The 13,823-nt window shown below is 37.1% G+C and overlaps 1 non-coding gene across 1 annotated transcript; it reads left to right on the top strand.

Annotated features, from left to right (window-relative positions):
* The first annotated feature begins 292 nt into the window (after window positions 1-292).
* On the top strand, window positions 293-366 carry Trnav-cac (transfer RNA valine (anticodon CAC)). Its single transcript has one exon. It is a non-coding gene; the product is annotated as a tRNA-Val (tRNA).
* Window positions 367-13,823: the final 13,457 nt, after the last annotated feature.

Raw genomic sequence — 13,823 nt, forward strand, 5'->3', positions numbered from 1 at the left:
AAGTACCAGCAACAAAAGCAAAAATAGAGAAATGGGATTACATCAAACTAAGAAGATCTGCGCAACAGAGTCAAGAGTGAAGAGACAACCTACAGAATGCAAACTATTCATCTGACAAGGGATCAATATCCAGAATATAGAAGAAAAAAAAACTTAACAAGGAAAAATAATCTTATTTTTAAAATGGACAAATGATCTGAATAGACATTTCTTAAAAGAAGAAATAAAAATGGCTGACATGTGGAAAAAATGCTCAATAACATTAGGCATCAAGAAAATGCAAATAGAGGACTGGGGATATAGCTCAGTTGGTAGAGTGCTTGCCTCACAAGCACAAGGCCCTGGGTTCAATCCCCAGTACTGCAAAAAAAAAAAAAAAAAAGAAAGAAAATGCAAATAGAAGCCACGATGAGATATCATCACACCCCAGTTAGAAAATGGCTATTATCAAAAAGTCAAAAAAAATGCCCATGAAGGTGTGGAGAAAGTGAAGCTCTCATGCCCTGTTTGAATGTATGTTAGTACAGGCACTATGGAGAATAGTATGAAGGTTCTTCAAGAAACTAGACAATCATTCACAATAAGATATTATACATCTTGTGAAGGACTTAGAGTGGCTCAAAGGCTCTAATCATAAATGAATGACAAGGAGATGAAGGTGCAAATTGCCCATACTTGATCAGTACATGTTGTGTATGTGCATTGAAATATCACCATGAACCCTGTTAATAAGTATAATTATCTTGTGTTAATCAAAAAAAGAAGAGAAATACACTTCCCTGTATAAGTCAGAGTCCACCATTATCATGAATATTATGGGAACAGATGTGGGAGGAGCTGGGAAAGTGGAAGTCTGGCAGGGAACCCAGGAGCTCAGAGCAACAGACATTAATCTATCCACTCTAAGCACTATTAAGGGCAAAGGAATTGGAGCTTCCAGTGAAATTCAAGAAACAAATTCATCCAGTCACCTAAGAAAACCACAAATGAAGAACTCATGAGAAACCTAGAGGAGCTACTGTCTTTAAAGATACCACCTTTATGCATCCACAGCCAAAGGTTTTGTCAGGTTCAGTTGCACACACCTGTATTTCCAGCTACCTGGAAGCTGAGGCAAAAAGGATCTCAAGTTCAAGTCCATTCTGAAAACATGGCATATATATATATTAGCAGACTTGGGCCACAATTAGTCAACAGAGCAGCAATTGAGAAGATGAGCTAACTAAACACAGCATAGAGAAACCCAAGGATCAGCAGGTTCTGTGCTTAATCATGATGAACTTCCAAAAGTAACAACTGCTGCTTCTCTCCTATCTTTCAAATTTCATTCAAGTTCTTCTTTTGAACAACTCTAACCAGAATCCATTCATGGGGGAGGTCCAAGAGGTAAAATCCCAGTTTAACAAAACTGGCACTGCATAATCCCAGAGCATAGTTGTAAGAAGGAAAACTGGCAAAAGTATTTTGAAACCAAGTAATTTGTTCTATTCTGAAGAAACTAGAAATTCATTTAAGGTTTTAGCAGGAAGTTGCATATCTAATTTCTCTTTATAAAAAATAACTGAGTGTGTATGCTGTACATCACAGAGAGCAAGAAGAAGTTCTTTCATCTGTCCCTGAGTTTACTCAAGTTATTTCTTTTCCCTGATTGTTCCTCCTCTTACTCAACCAGTGAAAAACTTCCTGCTCAAAATGCCACTCAAACATCACCTCTTCTGAGAAGACTTCCCTAACTTCCCACCTAAAATTCTTCATTCTCCCACCTGGGATTCCATAACAGCTTGTACACATTTCTAATGAAGTACTTTTCATTTTATGCTATAATTTCTGTTTTTTGTATTTCTTTTTTTTTTCAGTAAATTATAAAACCCTGGAGAAGAGTGCTCATATTTTATTTCTCATTGTTTACCCAAAATCCTTTTCATAGTAAGTGCTCAACAAACATGGAGTAAACCAAATGAAGGAATGATAAATGAATCAATGAAACCCAGTGAGGATATTAATGCTTCAGTTCAGGTCAAAAATCCTGAAGGCTTAGATTAGAAAAATAGGAATGGGGGGGTAAAAAGCAGGGAGTATCTCAGTAACATTTCAAAATAAAATGACTAGAATTTGTTTGATACAAATTGGATATGGAGTTTGTGAGAGACAGACTCTGATAAATGCTATAAATGAAATAAACTATATGATTATAGAAGGAATCATGGTAAGTTTCATCAAAGAGATAGAATTGTTATAACATTAAGAAAATTATATGTCCATAAAGCAAAATATAATCAAAGCACTTTCCAACAAATGACTCAATTTGTCAAGTAGCCAGCCAACTAATAAAGGTGAAGAGTATTATATATTAGAATTCTCTGCAGGAAATCTCAATTTCTGAGCTTCCACCTCTATTTTCATTTTGTTTCACTTGGCAATTATCACCAGGCAACTTTAATGGAATCAAAAGAACTATAAAAACACATAATGACTTCTAATGTAATTTTAGCATGAGGTGTCTGGCATCATTGGCTCATTTCAGATTTCAAAATGGCCCCACACTGAGCTAAGCAAGCCAGCAAGCTTCTTTTTCACTTTTTCCTTGATGGACAGAATTTCCTTTCACACCAACTTGGGTTTGAATTCCAGCTCCACTCCTTATTAGATGAATGATCTCAGATGAGATCTAAGACGAGCTTCTAAGCCTTCAATTCACATTTATAAAATTACTATAAATAATCAGTGATTATATTTTGTGTGGTAAATGCTTAGAAAAATATCTGACCAGTGGGGCAATTCTTCTTTCCTTGTTTTTTACTTTTTTTTTTCTTGTTTCTTTTCTTTTCTTCTTTTTTTTTAGTTTGAAGTTATGCAATACATTATTGACATGTATGGCACAAAATTCAAAAAGCATATAAAGAGATGTTGATGAAAAATTCTTCTGTCCCTGTCTTTTAGCCACATAGTTCCATCTTCAAAGGAAACACTACTATTAGTTTTAGAAATATATAATACAAATTCAAAACACAATATTATCACATGACAGATAAAATGGATATAATCAAAAATAGTTTTAAAAAACAAATACTGTCAAGGATATAGAGAAAGGGAAACCCATGCACTGATTGATGTGAATGTAAATTAGCATAGTCACCATAGAGAGCAGTATGGAGGCTCCTCAAAAAATTACAAATAGAGTTGCTATGTGATCCAGTAATACTAGGTTAATAGCCAAAAGAAATAAAGTAAGCATATCAAAGAGATCCTGCACTCCCATGTTTACCATAACACTCTTAACAATAACCAAGAAAAGGAAACAATCTAAATGCCCTTCGACTGATGAACAGATAAAGCAAATGTGATGTATACCATAGAATACTATTTGGTCATGAAAAGGACAAAATTATACCATTTGCAGCAACATGGAAAGACCTGGAGATTTCAGTGTTAATTGTCATAAGCCAGGCCCCTAAAGACAAATACTCCATGATTTCATTCATATATAGAATCTAAAAAACTGACTCATAAAAGTGGAGATGAATGGTTACCAGATGCCAGAGAGAATAGAAAGATGGGGAGAGATTAACGGGCACACATTCTCAATTGAATAGGAAGAATAAGTTCTGGTGTTCTATTTACACAGAAGTGTGATCATAATTAATACTATCATATTGCACAACCTAAAATAGCTAGAAGAGAGGATTTTAAATGTTGTTATCACAAAGGAATGTTTATCATTCCTTTGAATGATAAATTACTCAAGTGTCCTGAATTGAACAACATACTATGTATAAATGTACCAAAACATCACACTGCATCCCATAAGATGTACAATTAATATCCGTCAATTTTTTTAAAAAGAAATTAAGCATTTTCTGTAAACACAAATGTTGCATATTCTATATAATATTCTGAACTCTGTTTTTTCCTTCACTTAATATTGAAGAGCTTTCTGGATAAGTATATATTGCACTATGTCATTCTCTTTTTTAACAGCTTTTCATGTTTTCTCATATGTATCTTTCATAAACTAACTGGTCTCTATTACAGAACATTTCAATTAACTCTAATCTGCTGATATTGCAAGCAATGTTGTAATGACTATCCTAGCACACACATCGTTTCAATCACATATAGTTGTATCTATGAAATAAATAAAAGTGGAAATACTGGACGAAATATCACATGCATACTTTCTTTTCTTTTTAAATCATTTTCAGGAAAGTGCACGAAATACAAAAGTACATCTCAATTAACTATCACAGCTGGAAGTGTAGTACTGTTGTTGTACAGTATGAAACTTTCTTCCACTCTAGTTCCACTCACAAATGATTTCCTGAGCTACACCAAGAAGCCCAGCAGGTAGATGACAAAGTAGCATACTAGAACATAGCCCTAGCACAGTGCCTCTGCATGGCACAGCTCCACAGGCAACCATAGCATCACAGTCTGTGGAGTCCACAGAGCTGAGCAGACCCTGTCTGTGTGACCATACACAGCAGCCCCACTCTCCTACTGCACTGAGCCTCAGTCAGGAAGGTTCATGTTCCTCAGCTCACATGCCAACTGAAGCAGGCCAGAAGTCATGCATATTACCCTGTATCTCCCATGACGTTCAGCTCAGTGCTAGTACCTCCTTCAATAAATGCTTGTTAGCAGATGAAATAAAAGATGGATATCTGGAGAGACAAATGACAAAAAAAATGGTCAATTTTATTTTCTCCTACAGAGATTGGGAAAGAAATTCAGTGGAAATAGAACTGAGATAATTTGTAAGTTGAAGTGTGATAGATATAAACAAATCTAGGGTCAAGTAACAAAGAAAGTTAGGGTTGCTGAAAAGAGCAAATAAGAGGATGATTATCCCTTGGAATAATTGGGCCCCAAACTACAAAAGCAAACACAGAAGGTGGGATTATTAAAAACTGAACTTTTGTTGCAGATGTGTTGAATTCAAGCAAATTTAAAATGCATACATTTTGGGCTACACCCATGATTAGGCAAACAATTGCTCAGGCAATTCAATAGTAAATATCATATGTCCTGGGTATTTAAACTCAACTTTTTCCTAAGCTCCATTTTTGTTTTTTCATAGTGCAGGGATTCAGGGGGATTTTTTTAATGAAATCCTCTTCAGAAAACATTTGAAGGTTTTGAACAAGCCATCAATGCTTGTTGATATTCTACCCAAGATTTCTCAAAGTATGTATGAACACGTGTGTTCATGCACACATACAAGGATGCTCATGTTATAGGAGATATTTGTAGATTTTAAAAAGTGATTCCCAAGTAAAATTGAAAATCACTGTGATTAAATGCAGCTGAATAAGTTACTTTATTGTTCTAAGGTACTTTGCAACTCTATGAGAGGCAGACATGATATGTAGGGTTTACATTACAAGACCCAGAACATTTTGCAAGACAGTGTTTTACAGAACACACTTTGGGTAAAGGTGACTCAATCCACAGAACTTCAGGTTTATGTCTAATGTTTGACCTTGAATGGAAGAAGATATCTTTGAATTTTAGGATAAAAACTTAAGGAGATGCTAGTAAATGGCCAGTAGAAACCAAAGTTGGGATCTTTAAAAGCAGACATGAATTTTTATACATGAGTAATGAGAATAGTTTAAGGGCAATTTGGCAAATTACCCTACAGATATACATGGACTTGTGCTAAATGATATCTACATGTGGTTATTAACTTCAGCCTTACTTGAAATAACTGAAAACAACCCAAGCATTTTAGTCAGCTTTGCATTGCTGTGACCAAAATACCTGAAAGAAGGGCATAGAGGAGGGAACATTTACTTGGGATTCAGTTTCAGAGGTTTAGTCCATGGTCGCTCAAGTTCATTGCTCCCAGCCCGAGGTAGGGCAGTGGAGGAGAGCTGCTCAGCTCATGGTGGGGTCAAGAAGCAGAAAAAGAGACGAAGGAAGGGGACTAGGGAAGATAAACCTTTTCGGAGCATGCCTCCAGTGATCCCCCTCCTCCAGGCACACCCTACCTGCCTATAGTCACCACCCAGTCCAACCTCGGACGGAATGATTAGGTTACAGTCTCACACTGCAATCACTCTAACTCCAAACATTCATGCATTAACACAGGAGCTTTTGGGGACAACTTCATACCCAAACCATAACACCAAGTGACTGGAATACTTGTTAAACTAAAATACACATACATAATGGATTCTATGCAGCTGGTCAGGTCATTTAAAATACAGGTTAATTCCATGAGCACAAACTCTACAAAACTAGGTTTGTCTTGTTCTCACCTTTTTATCTCAAAGATATAGTACAGATCTTGAAACATTATATGTGCTCCATAAATATTTGATGAATATAAAAGTAAACTGAATGATTGAATGAATGACAGAGCTAAAATTATAGCTCTTAATACCAGCAAACTTAATTGCCAAATTTTCTTTTCTTAGGACCATAGTAATTGATCATTTAAACATTTATTAAGGACCAATCTTGTAGCATACATTACGCTTGATATACAGAGATAAATCCAGGGAAAAAGGGAGTGGGAGGGTACAGGAGATAATAACTCAGTGATAGAGCACTTGCCTAGTATGTGTGAGGCCCTGAGTTCAAGACACAGTCCACAAAAAAAATTTAAAAATTTAAAAATTAAAAAAAAAAACTCAAGTCCCTCACAAGAGAAATTTAAGATTAAAAAAAAAATAAAGCACTATGGGAATTCAGAAGAAAGAATCATTATTTGACCCACTTAATCATTACCAAATTACAAATACACAGTGAACAAATTGGGGAAAGTTCTAAAGAGACACTATCTTCTTGAAATACTTTTGTCTCTTCTGTGTGACTGACCATGGCCTCCACCCTCATGGACAGGAAGTAGTGCCTAATTATTAGAATGCTGCTCACGGGCCAGGAAGGGGAAAAGGAAGTCTAGCTTTCAGCAGTGTGCTGTTGTGAACTGATTGCTTTTACATTAGCAGATCACTTTCCCATCTCCTGGTATTTTTCCATTTTTCATCTCATCATTCCTTCCACAAAATTCAACAGCTAAACTGTTCTGTGCTTATTGATACAGAGTAAACTTTGTAAAAAGGGGTCTTGGCTCCTAACTCCAAAAGCCTAAACTTTTAGAGAACCAAAGGGAGAGAAGTTGGGAAGAAGTGGGATCTGAGGTGTGTGAGAGTTTTCAAAGTGATGAAATTTAATGTTCCTTACTAGAAAGTAGGGCCCTGGCAGAGGTCAGGGACTAGAGAAGACAGGAGGTGAAGCACAGGGAGTCCAAGCAGACAGTGCCTTAGGGAACCTCAATGAGATCCCCAGACCCTTAGACAGCAAGAAAGAGTGGAATAACAGCCACGCATAGGAATAGCAGAGAGACCACTAGGCTTGTGCAAACCATGAAGGAAAGAAGAAATACTCATGGGTATCCATGTGGGAGCCAAGGTTGGAAGATGATTTTAAAAAAAGACAGATGTGCATTTCAGAAGACAGACATGTTGAGCAATGCCACAGACAACCCTTCCATGCCTGGGAATCCAAAGCCCTGCTTCTCCAAACTTAGACTCCATCACAAGAAAAGGGCAGGGGGTTATGTTTCTGCCTATCCAGCAAAATGGAGGCTCAAAATAAAAATTAGATTGAGTTTTAGATAAAAGAAAGAAAGAAATCTGCGTTTTCTGACAACTTGGGTTGTGAATTGTCATAACGACTAGCTACCGCTAGCTCCACATGACCTAGGATTCCTGCGATAACCATGCACATTCACGCAGAGAAACCTCTGATTTTGAACCATTCACCCAGGTACCCCTGTGAAGGGTCTCACATTGTCTGGGCCCCCAGATGGTGAACTTTCTAAAGTTGACCTGCCTTCACGAGTGGAGACGTCCTTCCTCACAACAGCGAAGACACAATGAGTTGAAACCCAAAGCCACTCACTCTCCAAGAATGTGGTCATTAGAGCTATATCATCCGTCACCTTTGGGTGGTAATTAGAAAAGGGAAGTCAATAACAATAGTACATAACACTACTTTACCAAGATTTAAACAAGTTGTAATATTGTTGAACATCTATTGATGAGTCCAAATGTGCCACAGGCTATTGAGCACAGGAGGGCTTTGATGGGAGGTTTTTCATTATTAATTTGATGGGGTGAGGTTTATAGACATCACAGCATACATTTCATTTGTTACATGAGCCCCAGCCTCCCATAGCCATCAGATCTAATCAGCATCTTGTAGGTGACACCCAAGGAAGGGGGATGCCTCAGAAGACTCTACCTGGGATTTACAACTCCATGAAAGGAAAAGGGCCAAGCCTTGTTGACTTTGTAAGGTCCTTTTCCAAGTATAAAAAAGACTTTAGGGAAACAAAAGAAAAAGAACCTGTGACCCTGGAAAGAAAAATTTCTGAGCTAGAAATCAAGAAGCCTGTTTTCAGATGAGTTCTGTTAATCACTACTTTGGTGCCCTTAAGTACATGCCTAATGTCACTTCATCTCTCTGAACTGGAGTTTCTTCATCTATACAATGATCATCTCTCAAGGTCACTTTCAGGCCCAATATCTATTTTTGTTTTAACTTGGGTTCTTCTTCCAGTCTCATGATTTCAATAGCATCTATATGCTGTGACTTTCTATTTTTATCTTTATCCCCAATCTCTCTTCTGGAAACTAGACTTATAAATAGAACTATCTCTAGATATAGTCACTTGGATGGCATTTCAAACTTCACAAATCCAAAACCAAACTCTTCTCTTCTCCCAACACTTACTTCTCCCTCCCCAATTCACCCCTACCCATCACAGTAAATAACAACTACATACCAGAGTTTCATTTGAATCCTCTCCCTCTCATAGACTAAATTTAATCCTTTTGCAAAGTGTGTTGGTTTTACCTTTGAAACGTATCCATATTCTGATGCCCTCCTGCACCATATCCCTGTGCAAGTATTCATCTTCTCTCAATTCTACTGGTGCCTCCTCTTCCAGAATTCCCCATCCCTGGATTATTCTCCTTCCCCAACAGTAATGGTCACACCTTTGTTCCTCCCTGTATGTCCTTATGGTTTGCTCTTCACTTTCTTCAAGTCTCCATTCACATCTTTTATCAGAAAGACCTTTTCTGACCATTCTATTTAATTCATATTAATTTTTTGTATATCTACATAATTAATTACCACAAAATTTGTGGTTTAAAAAAAGTGCATTTATTTTTTCTAGTTTCTGTAGGTCAGCACAATGTAGCTTGAGTTCTCTGCAAGGATATAATCAGGGGTCAGTTGGACTATGTTTTTATCAGAAGGTTTGAGTGGGAACAAATCTACTTCTAAACTCATTTGTGTTTTTGGAGGCAATCATTGCCCTGAGTTCCCTCTTTTCTTGCTAGTTGAAAACTGAGGACAGTACTCATCCCTTACCAGCAACCCTCAGTCCTTGCCATGTGGTCCTTCTATAGACAGTTCATGACATGGTTATTTGCTTCATTAGGTCAACAGAATTTCTTTTTTTTTTCTTTTATTGTAAATAAATGGGATACATGTTTTCTCTCTGTTTGTACATGCAGTAAAGGCATACCATTTGTGTAATCATAAATTTACATAGGGTAATGTTGTTTGATTCATTCTGTTATTTTTTCCCTTCCCTCCACACCTCCCACCCCTCTTTTCCCTCTATACAGTCCTTCCTTCCTCCATTCTTGCCACCCTCCTTAACCCTAACCCTAAACCTAACCCTAACCCTAATGCTAACCCCTCCCACACCCCACTATATGTCATCATCCGCTTATCAGGGAGATCATTCATCCTTTGATTTTTTGAGATTGGCTTATCTCAGCATGATATTCTCCAATTTCATCCATTTGCCTGCAAATGCCATAATTTTATCTTTCTTTATGGCAGAGTAGTATTCCATTGTATATATATGCCACAGTTTCTTTATCCATTCATCAATTGAAGGACATCTAGGTTGGTTCCACAATCTGGCTATGGTGAATTGAGCAGCTATGAACATTGAGGTGGCTGTATCTCTGTGGTATGCTGATTTTTTTTTTAATTGTAAACAAATGGGATACATGTTGTTTCTCTGTTTGTACATGGTGTAAAGGCATACCATTTGTGTAATCATAAATTTACATAGGGTAATGTTGTTTGATTCATTCTGTTATTTTTCCCTTCCCCCCCACCACTCCCACCCCTCTTTTCCTTCTATATAGTCCTTCCTTCCTCCATTCTTGCCACCCTCCTTAACCCTAACCCTAAACCTAACCCTAACCCTAATGCTAACCCCTCCCACACCCCACTATATGTCATCATCCGCTTATCAGGGAGATCATTCATCCTTTGATTTTTTGAGATTGGCTTATCTCAGCATGATATTCTCCAATTTCATCCATTTGCCTGCAAATGCCATAATTTTATCTTTCTTTATGGCAGAGTAGTATTCCATTGTATATATATGCCACAGTTTCTTTATCCATTCATCAATTGAAGGACATCTAGGTTGGTTCCACAATCTGGCTATGGTGAATTGAGCAGCTATGAACATTGAGGTGGCTGTATCTCTGTGGTATGCTGATTTTTTTTTTAATTGTAAACAAATGGGATACATGTTGTTTCTCTGTTTGTACATGGTGTAAAGGCATACCATTTGTGTAATCATAAATTTACATAGGGTAATGTTGTTTGATTCATTCTGTTATTTTTCCCTTCCCCCCCACCACTCCCACCCCTCTTTTCCTTCTATATAGTCCTTCCTTCCTCCATTCTTGCCACCCTCCTTAACCCTAACCCTAAACCTAACCCTAACCCTAATGCTAACCCCTCCCACACCCCACTATATGTCATCATCCGCTTATCAGGGAGATCATTCATCCTTTGATTTTTTGAGATTGGCTTATCTCAGCATGATATTCTCCAATTTCATCCATTTGCCTGCAAATGCCATAATTTTATCTTTCTTTATGGCAGAGTAGTATTCCATTGTATATATATGCCACAGTTTCTTTATCCATTCATCAATTGAAGGACATCTAGGTTGGTTCCACAATCTGGCTATGGTGAATTGAGCAGCTATGAACATTGAGGTGGCTGTATCTCTGTGGTATGCTGATTTTTTTTTTAATTGTAAACAAATGGGATACATGTTGTTTCTCTGTTTGTACATGGTGTAAAGGCATACCATTTGTGTAATCATAAATTTACATAGGGTAATGTTGTTTGATTCATTCTATTATTTTTTCCCTTCCCTCCACACCTCCCACCCCTCTTTTCCCTCTATACAGTCCTTCCTTCCTCCATTCTTGCCACCCTCCCTAACCCTAACTCTAACCCTAACACTAACTCCTCCCACCCCCCATTATGTGTCATCATCCACTTATTAGCAATATCATTCGTTCTTTGGTTTTTTGAGATTGGCTTATCTCACTTAGCATGATATTCTCCAATTTCATCCATTTGCCTGCAAATGCCATAATTTTATCATTCTATATGGCTGAGTAATATTCCATTGTATATATATACCACAGTTTCTTTATCCATTCAACAATTGAAGGACATCTAGGTTGGTTCCACAATCTGGCTATTGTGAATTGAGCAGTTATGAACATTGATGTGGCTGTATCTCTGTAATATGCTGATTTTAAGTCCTTTGGGTATAGGCCAAGGAGTGGGATAGCTGGGTCAAATGGTGGTTCCATTCCAAGTTTTCTAAGGAATCTCCACACTGCTTTCCAGAGTGGCTGCACTAATTTGCAACCCCACCAGCAATGTATGAGTGTACCTTTTTCCCCACATCCTCTCCAACACCAATTGTTGCATGTGTTCTTGATAATCACCATTCTAAATGGGGTGAGATGGAATCTTAGGGTAGTTTTGATTTGCATTTCTCTTATTACTAAAGATGTTGAACATTTTTTCATATATCTGTTGATTGCTTATATATCTTCTTCTGTGAAGTGTCTGTTCATTTCCTTAGCCCATTTGTTGATTGGGTTATTTGTATTATTGCTGTAGTTTTTTGAGTACTTTATATATTCTGGAAATTAGCGCTCTCTCTGAAGTATGAGTGGCAAAGATTTTCTCCCACTCTGTAGACTCTCTCTTCACATTGCTGATAGTTTCGTTTGCTGAGAGAAAGCTTTTTAGTTTGAATCTCCCCCAGTTGTTGATTCTTGCTTTTATTTTTTGTGCTATGGGAGTCCTGTTAAGGAAGTCTGATCCTAAGCTGATATGTTGAAGATTTGTACCTACTTTTTCTTCTATAAGATGCAGGATCTCTGGTCTGATTGCGAGGTCCCTGATCCATTTTGAGTTGAGTGTTGTGCAGGGTGAGAGATAGGGGTTTAATTTCATTCTGTTGCATATGGTTTTCCAGTTTTCCCAGCACCATTTGTTGAAGAGGCTATCTTTTCTCCTTTGTGTGTTTTTGGCACCTTTGTCTAGTATGAGAAAATTGTATTTATTTGGGTTTGTGTCCATGTCCTCTATTCTGTACCATTGATCTACCTGTCTATTTTAGTACCAATACCACGCCATTTTTGTTATTATTGCTTTGTAGTCTAGTTGAAGATCTGGTATTGCGATGCCCCCTTCTTTGCTCTTCCTGCTAAGGATTGCTTTAGCTATTCTGGGTTTCTTATTCTTCCAGATGAATTTCATAATTGCTTGCTCTATTTCTGTAAGGTACGTCATTGGGATTTTAATTGGAATTGCATTGAATCCGTATAGCACTTTTGGTAGTATGGCCATTTTGACAATATTAATTCTGCCTATCCAAGAACATGGGAGATCTTTCCATCTTCTAAGGTTTTCTTTAATTTCTTTCTTTAGTGTTCTGTAGTTCTCATTGTAGAGTCTTTCACCTCTTTTGTGAGATTGATTCCCAAGTATTTTTTATTTTTCGAGGCTACTGTGAATGGAGTAGTTTTCCTAACTTCTCTTTATGAAGATTCATCACTTATGTATAAAAATGCATTGGATTTATGAGCATTGATCTTATATCCTGCTACTTTATTGAATTCACTTATGAGTTCTAAAAGTTTTCTAGTGGAATATCCAGGTTCCTCTAAATATATAATCATGTCCTCAGCGAACAGGCACAGCTTGAATTCTTCTTTTCTAATTCATATCCCTTTAATTTATTTGGTCTGTCTAATTGCTCTGGCTAGAGTTTCAAGGACAATATTGAATAGAAGTGGTGAAAGAGGGCATCCCTGCCTTGTTCCAGTTTTAGGGGCAATGCTTTCAGTTTTTCATCATTTAGAATGATATTGGCCATGGGCTTAGCGTAGATGGCCTTTACAATGTTAAATGTTCCCACTATCCCTATTTTTTCTAGTGTTTTGAGCATGAAGGATGCTGTATTTTATCAAATGCTTTTTCTGCATCTATTGAAATAATCATGTGATTCTTAACTTTAAGTCTATTGATATGGTGAATGACATTTATTGATTTCCTGATGTTGAACCAAACTTGCATCCCTGGGATAAAACCCACTTGATCGTGGTGCACTATCTTTTAAATATATTTTTGTATGCGATTTGCTAAAATTTTGTTGAGAATTTTTGCATCGACGTTCATTAAGTATATTGGCCTGAAATTTTCTTTCCTTGATGTGTCTCTGTCTGGTTTAGGTATCAGGGTGATATTGGCTTCATAGAATGAGTTTGGGAGAGTTACCTCCTCTTCTATTTCATGGAATAGTTTGAGAAGTATTGGAATGAGCTCTTCTTTAAAGGTTTTGTAGAACTCTGCTGAGAACCCATCTGGTCCCGGACTTTTCTTTGTTGATAGGCTTTTGATGACTTCTTCTATTTCATTACTTGAAATTGGTCTATTTAAATTGTGTATGTCCTCCT

The sequence above is a fragment of the Sciurus carolinensis genome, chromosome 2 (assembly GCF_902686445.1).
Source record: "Sciurus carolinensis chromosome 2, mSciCar1.2, whole genome shotgun sequence".
In the NCBI taxonomy this organism is placed as follows: domain Eukaryota; kingdom Metazoa; phylum Chordata; class Mammalia; order Rodentia; family Sciuridae; genus Sciurus; species Sciurus carolinensis.